The following is a 6,399-nucleotide window of genomic DNA, read 5'->3' as shown; positions in this document are numbered from 1 at the left end:
ATTTTACACTTGCTTGAGGTGACAACTCTAAAGGCATTTTTAAACTGATAAGAATGCATATGGCTATTTTGATATATAATAGAACCTGTGTTTGCTACTTTAGAAGCTTTTGTGGCAGAATTGTAACCTAATTTTCATATCTTGTATTTCTGAATCATGACAAAAAATAAATGGGGAACATGCTTTACAGATTTGGAAACTTCTTTCTTAGAAATGTGCATTTTTAAAGACACATTTAAGCAAAACACCAGTCTCTTTCATGATATTACCCTAACCTTACGTCTTAAACACTTGACAAGGCTTAAGTTTTGTCATTTTTTAGGAAGTATTATTTTCACAGTAGATGTTTCGGCCCTTGTTTCAAATATGTTCTGGATTTGTGTGACTCTAGTGTGGGGTATATGAATAAAAGGAAGAAATATGGAATTTAAGAAAATTTCTTAGGTAATTGTTTCATACACAAATTGATTTTCTATGCTTTAAGGCTTCATATTCCAACAAGGAAATATCTTCTAGACTCTGAAAGGCATAGAAGAGAGAGATGGGAAAGAACACGCCTTAATATTTCTCGATCCTTAAATAGAAAAATTGTGGTCACATTGAGAAGAGATGCCTTGGATGGCTTGATTGGCAAATTGAACCTTTCAGTTTGAGCAACTTGTATACATAAATGGGGTAGGATATCCCCTCTGTACTTTTTATGTTTGGGTGTTTAAAAAGGAAATTATTTCTTGACTTCTGTCCCACTCTTGATTTTATACACCCCATTTTCTCTCATTTGGCCTGTGTTTATCGAATGCCTATGAGGAGCTTGGTATCCAGGCACCGGCGATGTAAACAGTACTGGAAACAGTCTGCCCCTCCCCGTGGGGATCCCATTTCTGGTGAGTCCCCTGCTCACTTCTTCATCCCTCTGAAGGCTCTGACCATTCTTCCTGGAGAAAGAGGAACCGCTCCCCATTCCTTTCTTCAGGCTTCTGAACGTTATGCCACCATCATTTGAATGCCAAGCGCTATTCTAGGCTGGGAATGTACAAAGGGAAATATGGTTCCTGCCTTCAGATAGTTTACAATCTCGGGGGGGGGTCACATGTCAGAAATCACATGGTGGGATTTCTCTGTGCTCCGGTGGTTGACACTCTGCGCTTCCGACGCAAGGGGTGCAGGTTCAATCCCGATGGGGGAACTAAGACCCCACGGTGCTGCGTAGCCCTGCAGAAGAAAAAAGAGAGAGATCACCTGGTGACCCGACAACAGTAAGGCACCATAGCTAACGTTTGGAGATGTGACCCGTGACACTCCGTGTTGTGAGCGCTTATTGTCTAACTCACTTAAACCATACACTGAGCCTGCCAGTGGTGCCCTTATACCCCTGTGTTATAAGTGGGGGCACAGGCACAGAGGTTAAGTTACTAGACCAAGGTCGCAGCAGGAAAGCGCTGAAGCCTGGATCCAAACGGGTTTTCTGACTTGGAGCCTCCTGGCCTCCACGTGAAACCTCTTTTAGCAGCACGAGTGGGATCCTTGGACTGCCCGAGACAGGTGGGGAAGGTCACATGGAAGGAAGAAGCGGTTCAGATCAACCTTGAGGAATGAATATGAATTTGCCACAAGAAAGCTGGGTTCCTTTCAGGGAGACAAGCATATGTGCAAGAAGAGGGGAGAGACCCTGGCGTCTCCCAGAAAGCCTGTGGCAGTAACGCAGCTCCAGGAGAGGGTGAGCAGACTGGGGCGGGGGGGTCTCGGGATGGAGGCCTTGGGGGGAGGTCTCGTGGGGGGGCAGGCTTGGGCCACATCACCCCACGTGGAGGAGCTGAGGCTTCGGCCTCTGAAGAACTCTGAGCACAAACAGGGAATGGCTGGAATTTGGAAAGATCATGGCTCTCTGAAATTTAGGGGTTGCTGAGCCCTTGAGCTTTGGAATAAACATTCCTCAGTAGTTTGGGAGGAAAAAGTCATACATATTGTTATGGGTTGACTTGTGTGTCCTTAAAAGATGCTGAGGTCCTCATCCTCAGAACCCCTGGATGTGACCTTACTGGGAGTGGGGTCCTCACAGATACAGCCACATTAAGGTGAGGCTATTAGTGTCCTCACCCAATATGACTGGTGACCTCATGAAAATAGGGGAAAACAGAAACTGGGAGAAGGCCACGGGAAGACAGCGGCATGGGTAGAAGCAGTGCGGGTGCAAGCCAAGGGTTGCCAGCCCCCAGCGAGAGCCAGGACGAGGTAGGAAAGGCCTTTCCCCGAGCCTTCAGAGGGGGCGTGGCCCTCCTGACACCTGGATTTGGGACTTCGAGCTGCCAAAACGGGGAGAATAAATTTCTGCTCTAAGTCACCCAGTTAGTGGTCCTTTGTTACTGCAGCCCTAGATAACAAATGTGCTAACTTTGCTTTTTCTAAACGTGTTCATCAGTAGTTCATGTCTGGGAGATACTGTGTCTTGTGCTAAAGAGCATAAGAGGTGCCTTGCCTGGTAGTCCAGGGGTTAAGAATCTGCCTGCGCGTGCAGGGGACACCAGTTTGATCCCTGCTCCAGGAGGATCTCACGTGCCCTGAAGCAACTAAACCCATGTGCCTGAACCACAGTCCTCCGGAGCCTGGGTGCAGCAACTGCTGAAGCTCAGGCACCGAGAGCCTGTGCTCCACGGCAGGAGGAGCTGCTGCAGCGAGAAGCCCCTGCCCCACAGCTGGAGAGAGCCCTGTGTGCACAGACCTAGTCCAGCAAGGAGAAGGGAGCGCAGAGCGAACGCTAGTTACTGCAGAAGAACGCAGATTCTTCGCCTGTTCTCAGCACGGTGGTGGTTCGTGTCACTCCCACAAGAGGAGTGAGCGTTTGAAAAGTGTGAGTTCCTAATCTCAGTTCATTCAGTTCAAGGGCCGAGTCGTTAATCTGAAAGGAGAAAAATTGCCGTGAGTGGATTCACTGTGCTTTCCTTTGTAAACGTTTGCTGGCTAAATTTGCAGAATACAATGGTTTACCTGCACCTCGCTGCCTGGTTTCAAAAGTTGTTGCTTAATTATTCCAAACATTTTATTGAGCGTTAGGGCCCACTAAAAGTTAACCAGGTGGGTTTCCTGGTTACATCAGGGCTTGTTGGTTTAGATCTCGGAAAGAGGTTCCTGATGAGGACAGACATGTACAGAAGAGGGGCTCTGGAGTGTAAATGAGTCAGGAACGCTATTACTGTTACTATACTAACTAATGTGGAATTAGTATTATAACATTATCAAGCAATGTTTGCCACAAAGTATGAAACCGTCCTGCAGAACGTGGCACTAGGTAGCGTAAGCGCTGATAACGTGTAAGATACTACGTCAATTCTATCTCAGTAAAGCTGGAAACAACGGAGAAATACTTCATGTTGGAAAGCAGTGTTCTGGCTTGCTTATCTATGCCTGTGAGAAGTTAGTTTTTAAGCAGTTCGTTTTTCTCTTATGCAGGCTCTCTGCTTGTTTTCACTCGCCTTAGTTCACCTTATGGGTTTACTTGCACTTGGTTGCCTGACTGGTTTGGGGTCATGTTTTATATTTTTACCTCTTTCATCTTACCTGTTAGTTGTCAATTCCCACTCAGTTAACACTCTCTTCCTATTCTTGCTTTAAATAAAAATTTTAATGGTTTGGAAGAATTTGATACATACCTATATTAAATACTCGTATGTTTAGATTAGAATAATGTCCTTTTGGGTTTCATAAGCTTTGGGAACATTTATATTGGTGATGAAAAGAGGGGGGAAAATGGAAACAGTGACAGACTTTATTTTCTTGGGCTCCGAAATCACTGTGGATGGTGACTTCAGCCACAAGATTAAAAGACACTTGCTCTCTGGAAGAAAAGCCATGGCAAACCTAGACAGTATGAAAATCCAGAGACATCAGTTTGCTGACAAAGGTCCATGTGTTCAAGGCTATGTTTTTCCTGTGGTCACGTGTGGATGTGAGTTGGACCGTGAAGAAAGCTGAGCGCCAAAGAGTTGATGCTTTTGAACTGTGGTGTTGGAGAAGACTCTTGAGAGTCCCTTGGACTCCAAGGAGACCCAACCAGTCCATCCTAAAGGAGATCAGTCCTGAATATTCATTGGGAGGACTGATGCTGAAGCTGAAACTCCAATACTTTGGCCACCTGATGCAAAGAGCCGACTCATTGGAAAAGACCCTGATGCTGGGGAAGATAGAGGGCCCGAGCAGAGGGTGACAGGGGATGAGATGGTGGGATAGCACTTACGCTATCTAATGGACGTGAGTTTGAGCCAACTCCAGGAGATAGTGAAGGACAGGGAAGCCTGGTGTGCCGCAGTCCATGGGGTGGCAAAGAGTCAGATATGACTTGGCCACTGAATAACGATATTGGTGATGAAGAGAACTTTCTGAATGATGCTGTTAAATATCAACCAGTAGGTGGCGAAAGCTGGCGATAAAACCCTTTTTGTTTGGCAGATTGGAGAATAAAGAAGGGACGCGCAGGCCTTTGAGACACTGGATATGATCTCCATTCCTTGCGTCTTGTCCTTTTCACTCCCTGGTACCACCCACCGCTAGAACCCAGCCAGCAAAGCTGGGCACAGGACCAACCATCGGCTCTTAAAAGTGGAGGACGGCTTGGCCAGTGAAACCCCACAGTGCCTGCATTTGGAAGGTTATTGGAAGTCTCTCGGTTTGTACCTAGGGCTCCTGACTTAGACTGGTGCTCCTCCGACTAGGTCACCAGTAGTCAAACAGCTAATCTACACACTTCTGAGGACTGCCTGCCCTGACACTTTCGGTGGAATCTGATAAGCACGCAATGAATGGAGGAGCGCTTTCACTGTTTCGATTGAAGGAGCACCCAGAGCATTCCTAGGGGATATTTAGCCTTCAGTCAAGGTTAATGCAGAGCTGTCCTGAGAACGTTGGATCATGATCAAGGGGCCACTTAAGTGTGGGAGAAGAAGGCAGGCTTTCCTTCACTCGGAATGGCCTCTGTTTCCTTCTGTCTCCCCGCTGGCAGGAGGACAGCCTGGTTCCAGCTCTGGCCTCTCGTTTCCTCACTCACATGCTGGGTCGCAAGCACTGAGGCTTTCGGTTCCTCCTAAGTAACTTCAGGAGTTAAGGCAAGTTCTGAGAAGACCCCTAACCAGGACGGGTAGCCTCAGCTTGGCTTTCCTCTGTTTCCGTGAGAACAGATCTCCAGGCCACCGCACCTGGCCATCCCTGCCGTGGGGAAAAGGTGATGGTCCCAGCAGCTGGAAACAGGAAGGAACATCTTCCTTCACTCCTTGCTTGGATGAGACATTTGTACCAGGTACACATTCCTACAAGCAAGAGGTGGGCTGTCATGTTGGCTGACTGGCTTTGATAAATGAAGAAATGAAAGTAATTTGCTGTGCTTATTTTACCGAAGAATGAATGTGTTGATTCTAGTTTAGGAAGGAGACCAAGTACAGTTTGAGGTGTGCGTGTGGACAGGGCAGTAGTCAGCCTCGCATTCCTAAGCCCATACAAAGGATGCTCCCGGAAGTGTCACTTGAGCCCTATCAGGTGTTCGTCACTCTGTGTGCGTGCGCGACTCTGCAACCCACCCCATGGGCTGTAGGCCGCCAGGCCCCTCTGTCCATGGAGTTCTCTAGGCAAGAATACTGGAGTGGGTGACCATTCCCTTTTCCATGGGATCTGCCTGACCCAGGGGTGGAACCCTGGTCTCCCTGCATCGCAGGCAGACTCTACCGTCTGAGCCACCAGGGAACCCCGGTTAACTAAGCCGCCGTGCTATTAGTAACCGTTTTCCGGGTGCTTTGTCAAAGACTTTTAGAAATAAAAATGCACGCATGCGACTTGTCTGCCCTCTGTGCTCTTTTTCTGGAGGCCATTTGTACTGATGAGTTTAACAAATGTTTACGTATATAAAATGCATATGTATGAATGTGTATAAAAATGTTAAAACTGTGTACACATGGCGTCTATATAGGTCGGTGTAAGTAGAGATAACTCGAGAAGGTGCGGACGGCTAGAGCTGAGTGCTGGACGACCGCGGAGGCCTTTAGAAACCCACCCGCCCTGACTGCGGGGCTGCGGGCCTGAATTGCCCCGTAGCCCCCGCGGCTCCTAACCCAGGGCCGAACTGGTTGGGAGCGAGGAAAAAAGAATCTGCCTGCGATGCAGGAGAGCTGGGTTCGACCCCTGGGTCAGGGAGATCCCCTGGAGAAGGGACAGCCTTGTTGCCCGGAGAATCCCACGGACAGGGGAGCCCGCGGGCCGCAGGGCCCTCCGCCACCACTCGCACCGGACAGCGCTCGGCCGCCCGGGCCGTCCGTCCGCGAGCCCCGGGAGCCGCGTCTAGCCTGGGCCCGGGTGGGGTCTCCGAAGCGCGCGCTCTGCGTGGACAGCCAGGAAGCAGCTGGAAGGAAGCGCGAGGCT

This window comes from Capricornis sumatraensis, chromosome 21 (genome assembly GCF_032405125.1).
Source record: "Capricornis sumatraensis isolate serow.1 chromosome 21, serow.2, whole genome shotgun sequence".
Taxonomy (NCBI): Eukaryota; Metazoa; Chordata; class Mammalia; order Artiodactyla; family Bovidae; genus Capricornis; species Capricornis sumatraensis.
The sequence above is the reverse complement of the archived record's forward strand: the minus strand, read 5'-3'. Positions refer to the sequence as shown.